General features: G+C 42.4%; 1 protein-coding gene across 4 annotated transcripts in view; it reads right to left on the bottom strand.

Annotated features, from left to right (window-relative positions):
* The window catches only part of Mpped2 (metallophosphoesterase domain containing 2), a 165,469-nt gene that overhangs the window by 82,418 nt on the left and 61,464 nt on the right, over positions 1-21,587 (bottom strand). The window contains exon 2 of one of the 4 annotated variants that reach the window (XM_051144294.1): positions 2,333-2,430. The exons of the other annotated variants lie outside the window; for them this stretch is intronic. The gene's annotated coding sequence lies outside the window, so the exon portion shown is untranslated. The remainder of the gene's footprint in view (positions 1-2,332; positions 2,431-21,587) is intronic. 4 annotated transcript variants of the gene reach the window in all.

Genomic DNA, 21,587 nt, shown 5'->3' with positions numbered 1-21,587 from the left:
AGCTGTCACTACTGCTGGAGACTACACCTCCCCACTGCCCTCTGAGAGGCATCACTCCACAGATTAGATCCCTCCTTGATGCCACACACACAATACCACTGCAGGCAAAGAATCACAACAGAATATGGAAAAGAAACCTCTGAAAACTATGGAAGAATATGGCAACCGCCCATATTCTTGAGTGTTACTAGAGTGTTATTAGAACTTCCTGGGCCACTTCCCTACCCATGGTGATCTTTTCTCCATTTCTAAACTATATGCCCCCTTTCATTTGTAACATGAAACAGAATTCTCCATTCTAGATGTTTCTCTAGCTATGTCATGGGTTTCTTTTGCATGAGCCATTGGGGGGGGGGGGAGCAATGTCAGCCCCATGCTATGACAACACATATCTTGGCTCACTTAAGGCATTCTCAAAATTCTACTGCAGCTGTTGGTATAGCTTGCTATCTCCCAGGAGAATATGGGCACCTCCCCTAGGAAGGGAGGGTCAACTTGATGTGAGGCTCCAGAATTTTGAAATTTATTGGCTGTATTACAAGAAGTAGGACAAAGCTTGGAAAAGAGAATGGAAGGCAAAGATAATAAGTCCAAACACCTATAGGAGCTGGAAAGGCATGGGATAGGCCTGGGAACTGAAGTAACCTGGAAAATAATAGAGAGCGTTAGAAATAGGGTATTGGTTCTTCAGTTTTAAATGATCATATACAAGTGCTATTCTGGATAAATAAGATTCTCAGAATAGCTTGCTCCACTCCTTCAATAAAAATTAATGTGCCTCAAAATTAAGTATCATATAACTGCAGCCCATTTTTCCTGCTATAAATCATTATAGAAGGTATTTCAACAATTTGCTTTTCCAGGGCATCTGCCTTCCACATGGGCTTGCCTGACACTTTTCATTCCTCCTCAGTAGGGATTATGGGAAATGGGGCAACCAAGTGGCTTATTAGTTTGTGGCTAATGACAAAACCACCTTCCCCATGGCCTATATTTTAAATCAAGAAACTTGTAAAGAAGGCTAATTGATTGTGATCTCCTATTTGTGTCTGCTAAAGCCATGCGGGAACTCTAGCACAGGCGCAGAAAACAAACAAAACTAAAACAGCTGGGCGTGGTGGCACATACCTTTAATCCCAGCAATCAAGATGCAGAGGTAGGCAGATCGATGTGAGTTTGAGGCCACCCTGGTCTACAAAGTGAGTCCAGGATAGCCAAGGCTACACAGAGAAACCCTGTCTTGAAAACAATCAATCAAACAAACAAACAAATCCAAAGCCAATGTGGTTCTCTAGCTTTCACCTGTAAAAGAAAACCTAGTTCTGAAGCAAAATTTAAGACCTCTACTTCCTGTGTGCAATCCTCTCCAGTCTCCTAAATTAGAGATTTTGAAAACGTGCAAAGACATCAAGGTTACCAATGTCATAAGACTGCCAGTAAGTAAAGCTCAGACTGTAGCAAGAAGAGAAGAAAGAGAGGCAAGGTCAGAGCAGGAGACCACGCTAGGCGTCCAGGTGCTCAGGGAAATCAGACTCACACACAGCCCCAGGCTCACCTTCCTTCTGGCCTGGTGTGCGGGATAGCAACCTCACTTGTAGGATCACACAGAGCCCAGTTAATAGTAAACACACCATGGTTATCGTTGGATCATTTCTAAACAAAAGGAGAGATATCATCGACAGACTGCAACTCAGGAATTCAGGTTCCTGAGGTCTTGTGCCGTCCTGCAGCAGTGGCAGGGATGTTAGAACACCAGCTCGACACACAGACTCTGCGATGCTCTTGCTTAAAATTAGTATTATATTTTAAAAATTGTGATTCCAGGAGGACCGCAGGCAATGTTCTGCTAAGGAATGACTAAGAAAAACTCAAGCTAGAAGATTGACCAAGCAGAAAATTCTGCAGAAGGATGAAAGGAAGAATAAGTAACCCCAGTGGCTAGGCGGATAGGAGAAATGAGGCTCAAGATGCCTGAGGAGACAATTTCCTCTCAATTCCTTGCTTGGGGATTACAAGGTGGGGACTGCAAAGAAGGCTGCACTATTAGGAAGAAGGGAACACAATTAGCTACAAGAAGGAAGAGGCCACTATTTCCTGTGGCAACTCCTATGCCTAGGAAAGACTTTGGCACTAGATGCCCACTGCCCACGCACTTAATGAATGCACAGACACCCAGGAATTCCTCTTGGCTCCACATTCGCACTCACTTGCCTCAGCTGCAAAACCACCAGAAACATTCAGTCAGGGCAAGCTCTGTCTCTGACCTCAGTCTGTCCCCCGTCAGGCTCCATTAATTTCCACAAGTCCTGACAGCTCTCACGTTAATACTCACACTTGCTGATGGAGCCACACAGCAGGTTCAGACTGCTACCTTCTCCTCTGAAACTCATGCATTAGGGTTTCTTCCATGCTTTCAATGGGAAACCAAGTCTAAGAAATATTAAACACAGAAAACTAGATTACAATAATGTCAGGGCCGAGCCAGAATCCCAGGAGAGCGAAGGAATGCTGAGTGAGGAAAGCCTGACAGCCCACTGCAGGAATTACGGGGAATCATACAAAGGCAGCAGAGAAGCTCCCTCATCCTCTTCAGCCTCCTTTATAGCGAGACTGCAAAGGTAACAGAGACACTACAGGCATTGCTGCACACAGAGGAGACAGAAGTCTACCTCATCGCCCTAGGGCCCCAAAGTGCTCTCTTGACCCAAATAGTCACCAATTCACCAATGAGGACTGATATAACTGAGAAGTGCAAAGCCACAAGAGTGAAGCCGTTAGTGCTCGCTAGTTTTAGAGACCATGACGACACACAGGGATTGTAGTCCCCCAGCAACTTCTTGTTTATATGCATTTTTATTTCAACCATAACTTAGCTAACACATAACTCCCTCCCTCCCTCTCCCCACTCCATACCTGTATTTATGTGCCGACATTATGTGTAATAAGCATAATGACCGACACCTCCTTGTTCTCTAGTGAATAATATGCCTCTAAGTTGCCACCAGCCGAGCATGCTATGTGGCACATGTGAAGCCACTGTGGTACCTGTCTATATTGCTATTTCTGACTGAAGATGGCTCAGTCACATAAGTACTATCTGTCTGGACAACAGCAGTCCACAGCAGTGAGTTCTGTTGTTTGTTTGCTCAAGCCTTTTCCTTACAGACCAGGGTCTTGGCTTGCTGAGAATAATGTAGAATAGCACGCAGCAAATTTGAACTGAATGGACTACCTTCTAAACACCCTTCAAGCTATCTCCTTCCACTACAGAAAGTTGGATCCAAATCAGGGTTTTATAAGACAGCACCAAGACAAATTGGTAAAGACATTGTCATGTGCCATCCCTGTCAGCTGTATGTTTCTATCCCTGCAGAGGGTGGGAGAATACGAATACAAGACATGGAGGAGAGAGCACTGGCCTCAGGACCACACAAACCCCAGATCAGGGGCCGGGTTCCATCACTTATTCCCTCCAGAACTCAAACTGAAAACACGGTATTTAACTTAATATGATCCATCAGAAGAAAGACAATTACGTGACCTACCTTACAAAGTGGACAGGAAAATATGCCGAATCAGCAAAGATTGGATACAATGCCGGACACACAAATGCTAACGACTACTCTTGTAGTTCAGAGCTACACTTTGTTTTGCATTGTAACTTCATTCGGGCTAAGCAACTGACTTCCTACTTCCTTCCTAGCCCTTTAAGACAGTGCTCAGTAAATTTCCTTATTAACATAGAAGTGCCCATGTCAAGGCTCTATGATGAGCTGACAAATATGTTGGCTCTTTTCCCCCCACAAAGCCTTTCAAAAGCAACTGAGAGGAAGGTGTTCCTCCCAGCAATGATTATAAAATAAGTGGCAATTATTCTACTGAATAATTAGGCGAACAAATGCAAATCCCGTGTGTTTGCATTTTACATCATTAAGCATGGTGAAGACCAAATTAAATAAAAATAACACAAGGCGTAAAGGCCATATCTTTTAAGAGAAATAACTATTTTAGAGGCTTCTTAAATTCCCTCCTCCTTAACCTTGAAAATAGAATTTTTAAAAAATCCTTCTGAAATAATTGCTCTTTTTCTGTCCACAAATAACACTGGCGTCCATGAATGTGAAGATTCAACATGCAAGGCTTTAGAGGGCTGCAGAAGCCAGAGTGGAGGGCTGACAGTAGAAATACAATCTCTGCCTTAACAGCACCACTGGGGCTGGATGAAAATGGTCTTCTAGAACTTGATTAAAACTAAATTGAAAAAGAACATATTTGGCTAATATTACATTAGACTAAAATATAGAAATGAACCCTAATACTCTCGAAATCTAATAAGAAAAAGCCATCTCGATTTCCAAACTTTCAAAGCATCTTCTTTAAATGCATCACAGATCAATTTACATGGTATTTTTGCCAATAAGCAAAACCAAATCACAGGTTGCAATTGGCTTATATTGGAAAGTGTGAGGGCAAATGCTAGAAAATGCAATTACGGAAAACAAACTCCATTTTCTCCCCCTCTGAAGGGAATTTCAGGGAATATTTTATTGCCATCAAATAATATTTCTGAAGGCATCAATACACAATTCTATTTTCTTTTCAGAGTCCCCACACCCTGTAAATCTAATCCACTCTGCAGAGTTTCTTAAATTTAGAGAGAGGCCTACGAAGGGGGACATTACCTCGCACATGCATCCTATGTCAATTTTAATAATTTGCACCCTGGACAGGAAGTTGCTTTGAGTAAAATTTAGGATCCAATAAAATTGACTTTTCCCCTTTTATAAAGTGTAATGAAGCACTTCAAGGGTAAAATTCACAGGGAAACCTCGCAGGGGACGTTACTGTGATCAGTGGTGACACTGATAAGATAGGGGAGACAGAGATGGCGCTTATTTCTCTTCCAGGGTTTCTCTGTCTCTTCTCTCAGTTGGCACCAATTTCTTACAAGGAGGAACTGCACTCAATCACAGATGCTAAGGGAACTTCCACAGATGAACTTTGGTTCCTTTGGCACTGTGTTCCCAGGGTCTCCTTAGACACCACTCTGTGTTGTGATGCCACAGTCCCCTTCCCAAACTGCACAATGTGTGTTCTTCAGCACTAACGTATTTCTAGAAAAGTCTGTCATGTCTCTTGAGAGCCGGTGTTTCTAGTTTGCAGGTCTCTGTCAGGTCCCTGTCATTTGTATTCTCATTGTTTTCTGGTGTCTTGAGGACCTAGCTCCAGCTTAAGTGACAACTGAAGAGGTAAATTCACACTGTGTCTTCTGGAACCCATGCTTTGTCATAGCATAGCAGGGTGCATGAGATATAAGGCATTCTTTGAAGCTCTTGGTTAAATAATTCACAATGTTTTAAGGAATATATAGGAGCTGGGGACAGTGCAGTCTACTGAGCACAGTTCCCACTGCTCCAGTCCAGCGAATACAAAGCAGAGTGGCTCTTGTTCTGCCAGGGTCTCTGCTCCTGGGCATTTGGAGTAAAGCGAATACACCCTGCTACTGCTTAGAATTGCTTCTCACAATGCACTTTGTGTCCTTTGTAATGGGCATCTCTACCCTCTTCCTGCATACCCTCGTTAGACAGTATTAAAAAAAAAAAAAAAACAAACTCAGATTGCAGCTCATTTCTGGGATGGGCCAAACTGCCCCTACTAAATTCACAAGAGGAGGCTGTCACCCTAAGTACCTCAACACATTACGAGGACTTTAAAGAGGACATCCCAGTAGGCCTTCATCCTTAGAAGAACTGGACGTAAAGAGACCAGAGGTGCAAATACAGATGAGGAAAGCCAGACACACAGCAAGTGACAGTCATCTACAAGTCAAGGAAAACCCTCAGGAGAAGTCAAACTCTACCATGAATATACTGGCTTTGTACCACAATTTTGTATTCAATATAGCTTCAAAGTTTTAAAAATCCTACTTGTATTTTACTCTAGAATGTCAACAATTAAATACATCCTGAGATATGTGATTCACTGGTAATCAAGAAACTAAATCTGATTTTTTTTCTCTTCTTTTTCTTGAAACAGGGTCTCAGCATGTAGCCCAGGCTGGACTTTTATACACCCTCTTCTTGCTTCAGCATGCCAGGTGCTGGGATTATACTTACATTTGCATGCCCAGCTAAATCTTTGTGTAAGTGTGTATGTAGGGGGGTAGGTACACATGTTTGTATGTGTGTGCATGTGTGCATACCCATGTTGTACGTGTACACACACAAGTGGAGGTCAGAAGTCAGCAACCATTGTCTGCCTCCACTGCTCTTCATCTTTTGTTTTGTTTTTTTTGAGTAGGTGTTTCTCATTCAATTCAAAGACCACCGGATGGAGGGCTGGCTGACCAGAAAGCGCCAGGTATCTTTCCTCTATTTCTTCCACTTCTGCCACACTGGCTCAATTGCAGGATTACAAGGGCACCACATGCTGCCACACCTCTTATGTGGGAACTGTGGATCTGAACTCAGGCCCTCATGTTTGCCAAGCTCTTTACCAACCCAGTCATCTCACCAGAATTCCAGCTAAATCCAACTTTGAAAGCATGTTATAAGGTGGACCCTTTGGTGGTCAAAGTGTAGCAAAGAAGGTGGGTCAATGTAGTAAAAACTCAATTTTATTGACTGAGTTAACAGCGAACAGGTAAATAAACGAGTCCAAGAAAGCATCCCATAAATAATGCACTGTCATTTTGAAAGAGAAGGATATTGTTTTTGCTATTTAATATCTCTCATTCGGAAAATTTTCCATCCTTTTTTCCCAGTATTTGGAAAAAATAGATGGAATTAATAGGTTGGCCATTTATTATTTGATTATTTGAAAGAGGTTTCTGTATTTCTTCCTCATTGCATCTCTTCATCTGAACGTTTTCACTCCTAGGCCACTCAGACAAATCACCTCTGTTTTGACAGCTGGTTCTGTACAGGCCACTCTTTATAAATGAGCCATGGCCTGGGCCCATCCAGGACATGTGGGTGCATCTTCTCAGGCCCCCAAGACACTGGGTCAGATGAAAGAATCTGTGCTAATTTATGTGCAGGCCCAGCTCTCTCCTTTGTCTTTCACCAGAAAATCAAGGGGCAGCAGGGTGCTACTGACCTCTCCTCTGAGGCCAGGCTGACTGAATTCCAAACTTGCAGAGCCCTCAGCAGTCAGAGTCCTTCCTTCTCTGGAATGGAAACAGACCTCTCAAGGCTGCAAGTCTCCGCTAAGCTCAGCTGGTAAGTCAGGGACAGCATGGGATGCCTGCTTCTGCACACCCATCCTCTCCTCCTCCACTATGTCACACAAGGGGGCCGGTCAACATTTGAGTCTGAGATAGTTCTCGTGCTTTGCTTTACAGATCAGAACTTTTCAGTTTAGAGGAACTGAGGCTTTTCTAAAGAATATGATCTTTCTAATCATGAGGGCGAATTCCTATATTAAAACCCGCTGCTATCTAGAGGTAACAGCAAATAATATACAAGGCATACATAAAAATTTTCTATTATCTCAGATACTGATGGCAGCGCAGAGTTCATCCTTGGGATACTCTAGCCACGTGTATTTGAATCTAATATATCTCCTACAGCTTCATATATTAGAGACTTGATTGCCAACTGATGGTCTTCGTTAAGTGACTGGCTCCTCTAGGTCCTGGTCTGATCAATGGGTCTCTCTCTCTCTCCTCCCCACCACCTCTTCTGGGTTTCTCTGTGCAGCTTTGGCTGTCCTGGAAACTCTCTCTATAGACCAGGCTGGCCTCGAACTCACACTCACAGCAATCTGCCTGCCTCAGCCTCCTGAGTGCTAGGAATAAAGGCATGCGCCACTATCACCCAGCCTGACTAATTTCTTAATGAACTCACAGTAAGGGGCTGCTCTGGCCTGCTGGGATTTGCCCTGGAAAGATAGACACTGTCCCTACCTCCTTTTTCCTCGCCTTCTGCTCCCTAGCTACCATGAGGTAAAACATCGTCCTCATTCACACACCATCACTGCCATAACCTTTCACCTGTCTCACACCTAAAGCAAAGGCGCTGTAAGACAATGGACCGACACCTCTGAGATCAAGAAAAAGAAATCTCCTTTATTCTGTTTCTCTCAGTTTGCATCACACGGTGACAGTCTAACACACTTGGCTGTTCTCTTTCAGTCCCTTCTATTATAGTTCACAGCCTTTTTTTTTTTTTTCTTTTCATTTTAGTCATCAGTTCGGCCATTTACATTGTGAGTTCAGATCAGAGAGTAGGTAAGGTGATGGAAACAACCTCCCTGATCCAGACCCAGTTCCTCCAAATTTCACTTCTTTCCACGATGCAGTTAATGAAACATCCTTTAAAAAAACGGAGACTACCGATACTGGGATACCCTATCTCAATTCTTCTGTTCTGTGTCAATAGCTAAGGGGCTACATTCAATTACACTCAACCAACAAGGCATCTCCACTTCCTTTCAAGTAACAAAGTGCTTTGTCAATGTTTGCAGGGTAAATGTTCCTAGATTGTTGTAGTATGTACGCTTACTGCAATGACAGTGTCCTCGGTATGTGGTTCTGAAATCCAGCCTTTTTTTGTTTCTCACTGGGATTATCCTCCTCATAAGGAACTGTATTTCCTCCTGGAACAATAGCCAAGATTACTGGCTCTTAAAGGTTGAAAATGGAGGTCAGAAGTTTCTTTGAAAATAAGCTACATTTATTTATTTTTATTAGTTCTTTGAGAGTTTTGAGATTCATACAATGTGTTTTGATCATAGACTTTTTTTTTTTTAAAGTTGAATTCCTTCAGTGTGTTTTGACAGTGAAGCACACCGAAGGAAGACAATGTTCTGTAGGTTGTAACCTAACTTGGCATTTAAATCCTTCTCTCCAAAGCCATTCAAAACTTCTGGTATGACTGGAGTACTTTGAGTTAAATTTCTTTTTCTTTTTAATTCTGTTGTGTAAAATTTTCATTTTCAACTCTAATCCTCAGGTAGCTCACTTTGTGATTTAACTCTCCCTTTTCTTACTTTTTGTGGGTCTGTCTGTGTTCCTGTGTGTGGGGTATGCTCACCTGTGTGTCATGCGTATGTGGAGGCCACATGCAGATGTTGCTGTGTTCCTATGACACTCTCCGTCTTTTTTTTTTTTTAAAACAAAGTCTCTCCTGGGACCTTGAGCCAGACTTGGAAGCCTCTGAGAGAGCCATGCAGCTCCACCTCAACGCACTGGGATTGCAGACATGCTCCTCCGTGCCTGGCTTTTATATGCATGCTGGGATCCCCACTCAACCTGCCATTTTCATGCAGTGAGCACCCATCTCCATGACTCCTACTTTTCCCTCACTCTTATTTCCATTTAGCTTATGTAAATGCTCTAGCAAAGTCAGGTCTTAACCTACTTTTCAAATCCAACTACGTTTTAGAAAAGAGTTCTAACCAGGTCCCATTTAATCCCATGAGGCGATCTCTGACCCCTGTGAAAGTCAAGATGAGGTTTCCTAGTTAAATAGGGTCTCCATGTGTTGACGGAATGGTCTCAATCTTCCTACAACATTCCACTATCATTTTCTGGAGTTCTAGGATTTAACAGGCAAGGCATTTAGTGACAGCTGGGAAGAATGCTGTGAAAAGTGACAAGGTATATCTACCCTCATTGGAGGTATGCTCAGGTGGGACCAATAGACACCCAGAGAAGTAAAGAGAGCCTGTCACATCTGAGACGTTCATGGCCAAGCTCAGAAAAAAGTTATCAGGTTGTATGAACCAGAGTAACAGGAAATGACTGAAATGTGGCAGTCAGGGGAGATCCCTTTGAAGGAAATCAACGAACATATTTTCTTTTGTCTGCTCACCCTTTGAGCAATGATCAGTAGAGATTCACAAAAAAAAAAAAAAAAAAAACTTACTTCCCTTGCCCCGTGTAGCATAAGAGGGCAGGAAGCACACCCAGCCATATACAGAAGAGATGATAAAACAGTATCGAAAGCATTTGGCTTCTTTAAAATCTGTTTTCATAAAAACACTCAGACACAGCATTCTTCTACGGTTCGCTGGCTGGATTTTTAAAAGCCTGCCCTTGTATTCAAACATCTTTCTAAAAATGTGTTTATTCGGCCTCCTGCCTTAGTGAAGATAGCACAGTGAGGCTGTACTATTGAGACAACTGTGAGAAAGCAGTGTACACACAGTAAGGCTGTGCCTGCCCTGAAAGTCAGCTGTGGTGCAGGGTTGGCCTGAAGCATCTCAGCAACACTTATTTCCTTAGATTCCTCCTTGGAGGTTGTCAGAACACAATGGCTGGAGTAAGAGGATGTCTGGCATACGGCACTGCCAGTCCTTGTGAGGTCAGTGCTCACTGGCATTGGGTCCCCAGGAGCTCTTGGGGCTAGTCCTCGGCTCAGGGCTCACTTCCATGGTCTTTCCACTCCTCCACCACAGACTTTCCACAGCTACTTCCCAAAAGCTCAGATACTCGGGGGCCTTGACGGAACTCTGCTCTTAGCTCTCCAAAGGCAACATGATAACCACAGAACTCAGAAGCGAGTCAGGCCTGTATCTTGGCGCAGTGACAGGTCACTATGGTTAGTTAGCATGGTGGAGCATATGAGAGGATTCTGGAAAATTTTTGTTTAAAGCAAAATTCACTAGGAAACTTAAGCTTCTCTGCATTACTTAAGACAGGCTGCAGATGGAGAAATGGATGGGATTCTGGCCTGAGGTGCTTATAGATTCCTCTCTAAGCCTTTGGAACATAGTTGGAAATGCACTACCCTACCAGTTGAACTGTGCAACCCTTCCAGTCATCGGAGGTGCCCAAAACACACAGCCTCTTCAGCCAGTTTCTCCTAAACCTGCCGGTCTGAGAATTACATGAGGAATTTCCTTTCTTTCTTCTTCTTCTTCTTTTTTTTTTCTTTTCTTCCCCTCTGAGGTCAGATTCCAGTCTCCAGCTGAGGAGATTCTGATTTTACAGAACTGAGTGGGCCATGACCTTAAGGGAAAACATTTTCTATTTGTATTTCCACTCTCTTCTAGCACTTAATAAAAAAAAAAAAGTACCCTAGCAAAGAGCTGAAAGAGAAGCCTCGTGTCCCATTTTCATTCTAACCCATAGGAAGAGGGAGTCATCAGTCTAGTCACAGAGCTACACAGGCCATGCCCAAAGGGAATGGGCTCAGACAGCTGGCAGGGAGCAGTGTGGTGAGCTGGTGTAGGTCTCTCAGCAGGCACAATACGGGATGCTTGACACTCTGTACCAATGGGTTCCAGCTCCAGCCAAACTTGTCTATGACCAGTGATGTCAATAAGTAAATCAACTGGAATTGTTAAGAGGATGCCTTCTGGGCTGTCGTCAGGACTCTCGTTTCAGCCTGGCAAAGTGATAAAAGTCATGCATCTCCAAGAAGAAAGCCATTTAATAACACTCCCAGATGGGCTCTGCCTCCCACATCTTTGGAGTTCAACCTCACAATATATCCTATAATCTTGACTCATGTATACTAGGAAAACCTCACACACTATTAGAAGGATCCTTTAGATTGTTTATGGCACTGACACGAGATAAAACAAAAGAAAGGAAGAAAGGGTCAAAGAGAAAGGGAGTATAAGTTGTTTTTTTTTTTTTTTTTTTTTTAAATCAGGAATAAGACAGGAAGGGCTAGAGATGTGGATCAGTTGATCAAGGCTCTTGCTGCCAAGCCTGACAACCTGAGTACCATCTTTGGAATCCACTTGGTGGAAAGAGAGAACCAACTCTCAAAAGCTGTCCTCTTGGTAGGGCACGGTAGCACATGTCTTTGATCCCAGAACTTGGGAGGCTGAGGCAGGTGGATTTCTGAGTTCAAGGCTAGCTTAGACTACTAAGTGAGTCCTAGGACAGCCAGGGTTACACAGAGAAAACCTGTCTCAAAAACAACAACAACAAAGGTCCTCTAACCTCTGCATGCCATGGCATGCACACACAAGCATGCATACACCAAACAGATAAATGTTAAAAAAAAAAAAAAAAAGGAAAAGAAAAAAGAAAAAAGACAGAGAACAAGGTGATCAAGTATAGTATTTTAAAATGTCAACCAAGGCTGCAATGGCTAAGTGATGGCATGCCATAATAATAAATTACGCCAAATGGACACCATTTTATAAAAATAGGCCACTCTCTTGAAGATAGCATGCAAATGCATTCATAGACAAATGAAACAATGGTCACAGCCTACTAGAAGCCATCATGGCACAGCCCTCACAGTTCTGAACATTTTGCATCTTTCTCTGTGAAGCCACACATTCAGGAAAGGTAGAGTTAGGCTCGGATCCTGTCTGGTGGACAGTCATGGCTGCTTCCTTCACCAGTGGCTGTTTAAGGAGACATAGTTCCCCTAAGATGAATGACACTAAACCAGAAGTAGTAAAGTCACAGTATGTAAGGTTTTTTTTTTCCTTTTTGAGACACGGTTTCTCTGTGTAGCCTTGGCTGTCCTGGAACTAATCTCAGCCCTGCCCTACAGCATGGCACATACTGCTAATCAATCATAACACCTCTTCCACTGAGTCAGAACGGACATGAGCAGACTTCTCAACAAAGTGAGCTAGCCAATGGGATTTCTCTGAAGCCATCTCTAAATGTGAAAAAAAAAGAGGTCCAGATCTCTCCCTACTAGAAAAGGGGCGGGGGATGTGGAGAGAAAGTAGTACCTACCCATTTTCCAAATCCTTTCTGCTGCATCCTGTCTCATCCCCCACTGTTTCAGCTGCTCTACATAAAAAGGAACTTGGATAAATGTTTGCTGAATTTCATTTAAGGTGTGTGTGTGCATGTGCGTGTGGTAAGTGAGTGTGTGTGTGTGTGTGTGTGTGTGCGCGCGCGCGCGTGCGTGTGCGTGTGTGCGTGTGTGTGTTTGTGTGTGTGCAAGTTTGGCATTTCTCTAACAAGAATGCTTAACTGTGAAGAGCTTATGAAGCACTAGAACCAAAATGGTTGACTAACAACTCATCCAGGCTGCTAGCAAGAACCAGTAGGCATGGCTTAGGAATGGCCCATTTTTCTTATAATAAAAAAAAATCAAGAGAGCAATCGTAAGCCCATTTATTAACCCCTAGGCTGGGTAAAGGCCATCAGACATGGGTCTGTCAGTCTTGCATTAATATAAGCTTCTGCATTTGGGTTTTCAATACCACAGTGAAGCCAACAATACTGGAGATAAGTGCTAATTTTGAGAGCTAAGCCCTGTGTCCAGCAAATGCTTTTAAAAGAATTTCACTGTCAATGGGTGCTTGCTCAGAAGAAATTCATTTTCCATTAAACAGGAGAGAAAGAAAGAAAACAAGGAGGCATTCAATTGAACAAGCATTTTCTTAACTCATTTTAAGGTAATCTCTTCCATTCATCAACAATTTCTCCCAGAGGTGGGGACCGTGGAAGGAGATTCTATATGATTTCACTGTATGCTCCATTCTACACCGGGGTAAAACATAAAAGGATGCAATGGTGATAAAACAAAAAAGAAGAGCTTTATAATAGTCAGGACACGCCGACCAATTTTAAATTGAATTACACAGCCTGCTAATCTTTATGATGGGATAAAATGTCTTCCAACATTATGCATTATACTAAAATTTGCAGTGCATTCTCCTCCTGACTTCTTGAGCTGCTATGACCCACCCTTTACTGCCCACGTTCCTACCTCCTCATTAAGATAGCTCATCTTCAACCCTAAAAGCATTATTCCTGCTGACTGGAGAGGGAGGGTATGATTCTGTGCAAGATTTCATTTTATAGCTATTGTGAGTTGTGTTTATCTATATTTCACATGAAGGCATAAGAAAATAATAATATTAATGCCAGGCATATTTTCCTAATACCACAAGCAGAAGTTTTCTAAAAGCATAGAGCCCAATGTACACATGGGCTAAAGGGATTTCAAAACCAGACACACTGAGGAGTAATGCTCAGTTTGGAAGATGGATGCTCTGCACTGCATGGTGGGTGTTCAGTGAAGCAGCTATAGCAGAAACTCCAGATGTGCCAAGTGTAAAAGTGACAGGAACCCTGCTGGAGTATGAGCCTGAGTGTCAGGGGTGTGCTCTTGTCCAGTTGGCAGGTTTCTCACACTCCATGAGTGATGGAAAGATTATTATTAATGAGAACGAAAAGACCTCTGTCTAAGGGCAGGGACAATCTCAGTCTTAAATCTCTATTTCTGATAAAAATAAGAAATAAGAAACGGAAGCAAGGCATCCAAGATAGGTTTCCTGCTCCTTCTTCCTTCCATCACAGGAGGGGATGTGTGCCTGAGGACAACCATGTTCGAGCTTACAGAAAGGCAGGATTCTTCCTAACATGCATTCTCCTCTTTTTTGTTTGTTTGTTTGTTTATGGGGGAAGAGAAAAGTGTGTGGTGTGATGTGTGTGTGTGTGTGTGTGTGTGTGTGTGTGTGTGTGTGTGTCAGAGGGCAACTGGACAACTTGTAGGAGTCAATTCTTCCCTTCTCACATGTGGGTCCCAGGGATGGTGCTCGGGTGATCAGGCTTGGCAGGAAGTACAGATTTAGGCACTGAGCCATGTCACCAGTTCACAAGTTCGTATTTTGATACCTTACCCCATGGAGGATGGAGCTGAGCCGCAGTGTGTTTTACTTATAATAAAAAACAAAGACATCCGCATACACACTGACTTGTGGGCAGTAAAGACATATTCATCTTCACATGGGTAAGGAGGAGCTAAAAGCTTACATCTGCAAACTAAGGTGCTAATGGCTGACAGTGAGACACTGCATAGAGAAGAGCTACGAAAACTCACACAATGAACCTTCCTGAGAGTGTCTGGATCTAATGTCTGGATAAGAGTCAGCAATGTCCTGAGACACACTCTGACTGTTCCCCGTGACTAATAATGTCAAAACTGTTGAGAATCAGCAGCCATCCCTCGTAGCCACCTGCACGTGGCCACTCCCTGTACAGTTGCCCCAGACCACTTAGCTACACTCCTTTGCATAATAATATAATTTCGCTGTGATGACTTTTTAAAAATATGCTAAAAATATAGGATTCTATGGTTCAAATAGCAAAATGACAAACATGGCGTGCCCCAGGAAGACAGGGTTGGACTATGACTCTATCCGCATTCACAGGAGAGGCCTGCATGCTATAGCACACACCTCTGCATGCTTCAGGCTGAGAATCTGTTATTTATGTGGTTATTATTTGAAGGGCGTTTTGCTTTGTCTGAAGTGTTGACTGGTTAAACTCTTTAGTTGCTGAAAGTGAGCCACCAGGTAGTATTACCAACTCTACCATGACCACAAAGACTACTGCTCTGAGCTGCTGGCTGCCTATCAGCTCCAAATTCAAGTGACAGAGGGAACCAAGTGCACAGAGCACAGTGTGCCCGAGTCGCAAACAACGGAATAATACAATCAACAGAGTCAGAAAACAGAACAGAGGCTCTTTCACTCTGGGTATCTTACAGAGGAACCCATGCTCTGGGGTTCCCTGCTCTAAAGTGTCCAAGAGTAGTCTCCTCAAAACAAGAGAGAGCACCAGTCTACTGAATTCCAAACTAAGTAGAGAAGCAGAAAAGCTAAGTGAGACTGTGCACACCCAGGAGAAGAAAGACAGCACAGTTCACTTATACAACAGTATTCTGAAATTAAAGGGGGAAAAAGGGAGTTTTTTTTTCCTCTTTGTTGTGTGGTTGGTTGGTTTCATTCCCTATTTCTGAAATTTGAGCTGAGTTCTTAAAACCCTATGGGAAAAAGTTCGCTTCAATTTCATAATGCCTATGAAATTTGTCACAATAATGTCTAAATCTGGGAGACCCACAGTGCATGTGATAGCTGCTTAATGATTTACCCTGGATGTAGCAAACGTGGTTCTAATGGAAACTGCAAATGTAAACAAAGTTGAGACACGCAAGCAGTATGGCCAATGTCAACAGTCATTTTCCCATAAAATGATGTTCTTTTCTGGAACATCATGAAAAAGATTTCCTTAAATATCTAAAGTTAGAGACATCTTGGTGGAATAAGTTCATATATTTAGAAGTATACATGTTTTATAAGATGCCAAAAACCAAATGCCTTAAATATCCCTTGTTTCAAAATACTAAACACGAAAATGACACATAAAAGGTAGTAAGTAGAGAAAAGCAACTGCACAAGAAAATTCACCACATACAGGCAATTAAAATGTGGTGGCATGGATCCACAAACAAAACACATATTCATTTGGCACCACATCTATTAACAGAGAAGACTACAGATTCTTGGTGCACTGCGCCATTAGTGGTGCTGTCTGCCGTGCACTAAGCATGTGACTACAGGGCCCTGGGGATGACCCTGTACACTTCTGTACAAAAGCAATTCCTTGACAAACAGCATCCCTGACCAGGAATAACACATTAGAAAAACAGAAGAGCATTCAAACTAAAGTGCAAAACTACCTCTGCTTCCTACCCATCCTCATGGAACAAAAAAATAAAGAAAAAATAAAAAATAAGCAAAAGCAAATATAAGGATGTAACTGTGTGCTCTGGACTGAATTTTCCCCTATTGGAGCTTAACTCTGAATGTCCTACAGTGATTCTCAATGAACTGTAAGATCCAGCGTGAATCTCCCCAGCATCCACATGGTTGTTCTAATTGGACAAAAGTTCATTGAGATGTGTAGTCCTGGGGTCTGACTAATCTCTCTGTGACTTTTTTTTTGCCTTCAAATTCTTTACAATAAAGTTTTAATTAAAAAGACTTTCTTTTAATCCACAATAGATCTTCAATTTTCTACAAGGACAAACTTAACCAGGCCAGGAACACACACTGTATCTCAGTGTTGAGGTTTTCAGGAACACCAGACCCATTACCAAGGAACCATGATTTTAAAAGTTGCGTGTGTGCAGGACTTCTTCCTTCAAAATTTGTGTGGCATTTTCTTACTACTTTTCTCAAATTTTATAATTGACATATCAGGTAGACTTTTTAGGAGCCAAAAAATACAGGCAAGTGAAATATATCTGTATTTTCTAATATTTGCCAGGCAAAGCAAAAACTAGAAATGAAACAAGTGTAATATCCTCCTATTCTCCTGGCCTCAGTCTTGAGAGCACTGAGTTCCACTTTGACCCCACCCCCACCCACATCCATGTGTTACAGAGAGAAGAGCTGGAGTATGGACACTGCCCATGAGAGCTATGTGACCCAGAACACAGTCACTTCCAGAAATTGCATCCACTGTAGTTGCAGATCAAGAATGACTTCTTGGTATTTAGGGGGACTGAATGAAACAAATGTATTTAAAATAATCACCTAGCATCCTCTCCTTGTGACTTACTACCCAGAAACGTGTAAACTTATTATTTATAAACTAAGTAAAAAATATCAGTTTCATATGATCAGGTTTCCACTATAACAGCTTTTTCATTAGAAGAAGAAGAGGAGGAGGAGGAGAAAGGAGAAAGAGGAGAAAGGAGGAAGAAGAGGAGGTGATAAACTGTTTTGATTTAGTTGGATTTCTAGAGCCAATTAAATGTATGGTTCAGAACTGGATCCTGACACAGAAAAATAGTTGCTATAAAGAATAGTATTGGAGCTGGGGAGATGCCTTAGTACATAAAGCAAGGACCCAAGTTCAAATCCTCAGAACCAAAGTAAAGTGGGGCATGGCAGTGCTCGTCTTTAATCTCAGTGTCCTATGGTGGGATGGAGGCAGAAGCTCCTGACACTAGTGCTCAGTCGGCTCAACCTGGAGTACACACAGCAGGAAACAAGAGATCCTGTCTCAGGATGAATGCTGAGGGCCACTGCACTCTGACCTGCACATGTGTACTGTGGCACAGATGTCCTCTCTCACACATATGCACACACACACACACACACACACACACACACATCTTTATTAGCAATACAGTTGTAAATATGTGGGGAAAGTATGCAAATAAGGTATTGGAATTATTATACCCAAGTGTTTCATATTTCTTGATTTTGATTAATATAGTGAGTTCATTCAGTTAACACCTGTGTTCTTTGACCTTGGTGAGGTATGTACAGTCATGTCTGTGTATAACAGGAAGACCCAGGAATTGAGAGCAAGGAAGGGTGAGAGAGGAACAAAGCCAACGGGATCCATGTGGAGCACACATGGGGGTTCACTGTAGTATCCTTGCAACTTTTATGAGACTTGAAAAATATTTCAAATTGAGAGCTAAACTATGTAGATTTTTAAAAAATCATTCATCAGGCCTATGTGCACTATGTACACAGGCAATGAGCCTGACCTCACGAAGCCCTTCTGGTACTTCACCTCAGACGCCATACCACTTTCCAGTCCCTAGGCTGCCAGCCTGGCCTGAATGGGGAATGGCCATATTGAATTACAGGGAGGGTGCTGTAATTATGTCCTTCCCTTTTATCTGCCTTGCGGGATTCCAAATGAAAGTGTGTAGGATAAGCTAATGATTTGCCACGCATCTCTGATGACCATGGTATTATGTGCATCATAATATTTTCATTTCTTCTTCCTGCACATAATGCCATGCTGACAGCAAGGTCAGTTATGTTACTAGGAGGGATTTTTAATGAAAACAATTATAAATTTAAAATAACTGTGTTTAAAGCATTTAACAGTCACCAGGGTCAAGTGATTACAACAGTTACAAGCCCCATGGGACATGTTCACACCAAAACAAAGTGAATAAATTACCTCAGCTGGCGCATGTAATCACTAAGTGACCACAGGGGTCAGGCAGCGTGGAACTCTGAAGAGGTTCACGTAAAACCAATAATGAAAATTTATCAGTCAAAGGTGGGGAGGGGAAATGACAAGAATCAGTGAGTCGAATGATATACTAGAAGCAGAACTGAGTCTCTGCAGAGCTAGAAAGGCCAGGGAAATGTCATTCAAAAACCCAGGGGACAGCTGGAATCAAGATTCCTGGAAACAATAGGCAGACAGCCTGGGGAAGGTAGGGGGAGTAAAATGGAAGCCATCTATGCAGCATCAGCAAGTTCAAAGCCAAATCAAAGGATATGAGACTGCAGTCCTCCTGCAAGAACTTCATCGCATCCTGGAAATGCATCTGGATGTCTCTGATGTAGGTCGATGATAGGTCGGGATGCTAACAAGGAAGTGACAGTCATCTCTAACATTTGCATGGCACCGCACATCTCCCAAGGATGGTCTTTACACTTCATTCAATTCTGTGATTGCCTCTCCTTCATACAGAGAAGAAGTAGTAAAGGGAAGCCACATACACAGAAGAAGAGCATTAGAGGGGTGTGAAGAAAAGTAAGCATTTCTTGAAAGGCTATTGATTCTTAAGGACTTCACCAGTGAGTTGATGGAGAGAGGAGCCCAGAAGTGCTAAACGTTGTGCGTGCCTGTGATCTGAACACAGGATGGAGGGAAAGACCAACTGGAGAGTGTCGTAACAGAGGGCACCTTTGAATTGAGTTTTGAAGAGTGAGCAAGCGTTCTCAGGGGACAATGAGCATGGCATTCAGGTCCAATAAGAACCAGGACTAAGTACAAATATTTATCATTCAGTTTCCTGAGTACAGATTCAGACTAAGGCATGGTGCAGGCACCCACAGATGCCAGAGGATAAGGCAGACTGCTACAGTCTTCTTTCACACCTTTTCATTAGTTTTTTGAGAATTTTGAACAGTACTCATGTACCTCTTCTCCAACTCCCCCCAGACTCACACTTCCTTTAGACTGTCTGCAACTAATTTTCTGAGAATTAAATTTCTTTGTGTTGCTGTTTTATTTTTCAAACAAGGTTTAGTTTTTTGTTTTGTTTGTTTATTTGTTTATTTTGAACAGGGATTTTTCTATGTGATCCAGAACTCACAATGTTTCTCCTGTCTGAGCATCTTGAATTCTGGGACAAAGAACTTGGGCCACCATGCCTAGTAATTCCTTCATTTATTCCTTCTTTCATTGTCTCATCCACCTTTTTCTAAACAAGATCTTACTTTGTAGCCCAGGATGGTCTCAAATTCATAATCCTACTGTCTCCATCTGCTGGGTGCTGGGATTACATGCAAGTGCCACCATGGCTGGGCTATCCCGATACATTCCAGATACAAGGGCCTTGCTTTAGGATAGAGATTGGGCTCTACATGTTTCTGGTTTTGATTACATGGTTTGAAAAAGCTGGTTGGGTTTTTTAAAGTTTGGCTTGGTTTGGGAAAATTTGTGGTTTTAAACAGTTTCCTTTTTATTTTAATTTTAATAACACAATTTTAAAAACAGTAAAATGCTTTAATAACTCAGCCTTTCTAAGGGGAATTCTGACCTAATGTTTTCTCTTAAGCTGAGAAAGCAAGGAGTACATGTATGTTTCTTGCCCTGTGAAGTACAGCTCTCTCAGAAACGGAAAGTGCACTTAGCTTTAGGATCCAGAGCTAGAAGCATCAAGAAAAGGCCAGTAACTGGCTCTTGCCTCACTCTTGCACTGGATGCCGTGTGTCCCCACTGTCCTCCCACCTCTCTGGATCTCCATCCATCTGTCAGTAAGACGGAGCTACTATTGTCTGCTCACATCAACCTCCCTGGACCATTATAGAGCATTAATGAGCTAATACATTCAAGGGTACTTTGAGTTCTTTGTATGAAAGCTGTCACTTAAATTATAGGCATTATAATTAATATAATTTTTAAAAGACTACCCATAACACAGAGGGACAGGATCACATGGATCACAGAAGACCTGTCACCACGCCCTTGGGTCACCAAGGAGCCCATCAAATGGGATAAAACCCAATGCTGTCAACTCATTTGACAAAATATTTGGCTTCAGTTTCTTTCCAAAGAATTTAACTTAATCCTATACCCAATCTGAACTACACTTTAATTTTGTCTTTACTGATAAAATGTACCTATATATAAATTAGACCACTCATAAAATAATTTATTTCTAGAACAAAGACTCTTCAGCATAAAGACAAGTAAATAATAAGCACAAACCAACTGTTATTCAGATTAAGCAAACTACATATCTGACATCACAGACGGGAATGCAAGGTGTGTAACTGTCACAGGATAGATTATGTAGGCAAATCAAGAGAACCTGATCAAATATTAGATTTACAGACCAAGAAAAAAAATAGCCAGACTGGCCAAATAGCTCAGTGGAGAAAGTACCTTCCAAAAATGTTAGTATTCATTCTCAACTTGATCCAATCTAGAATCACCTGGAAAGGGAGCCTCAGTGAGGGGTTGTGTAGAGCAATGCCTGTGTGTAAGGCTGGGGAGGGTTGTATAGGAGTGGGGAAAGCGAGCCAAGTAAAAGCAAGCACTCCTTAATCCATCACTCTTTGCTGTTAACTGTGGATGCGATGTGTCTAGGTGCTTCAAGTTCCTGATGCCTTGAATTTCCCACAGTGATGGGCTATACTCTGGGGTTGTGAACCAAATAAACTCTTTCTCCCTTAATTGCTATTGTCAGGGTGCTTCAGTCACAGTAACAGGAGGCAAAACTATAACACTGGTCAAGATCCCAAGAACCCAAGTAAAGTTGGGCAGGCATGATGGCCTGCCAGTGATCTTAGCACTGGCAACTTGGAGACAGAGAACCTGCAGGATAAACTGGCTGGTCGGATTAGCCGGATTGGGGAGCTCCAGGTTCAGTGAGACA

This window comes from Acomys russatus, chromosome 4 (assembly GCF_903995435.1).
Source record: "Acomys russatus chromosome 4, mAcoRus1.1, whole genome shotgun sequence".
Taxonomy (NCBI): domain Eukaryota; kingdom Metazoa; phylum Chordata; class Mammalia; order Rodentia; family Muridae; genus Acomys; species Acomys russatus.
Note: the sequence above shows the minus strand (reverse complement) of the source record. Positions and strands in the feature narration are given on the sequence as shown.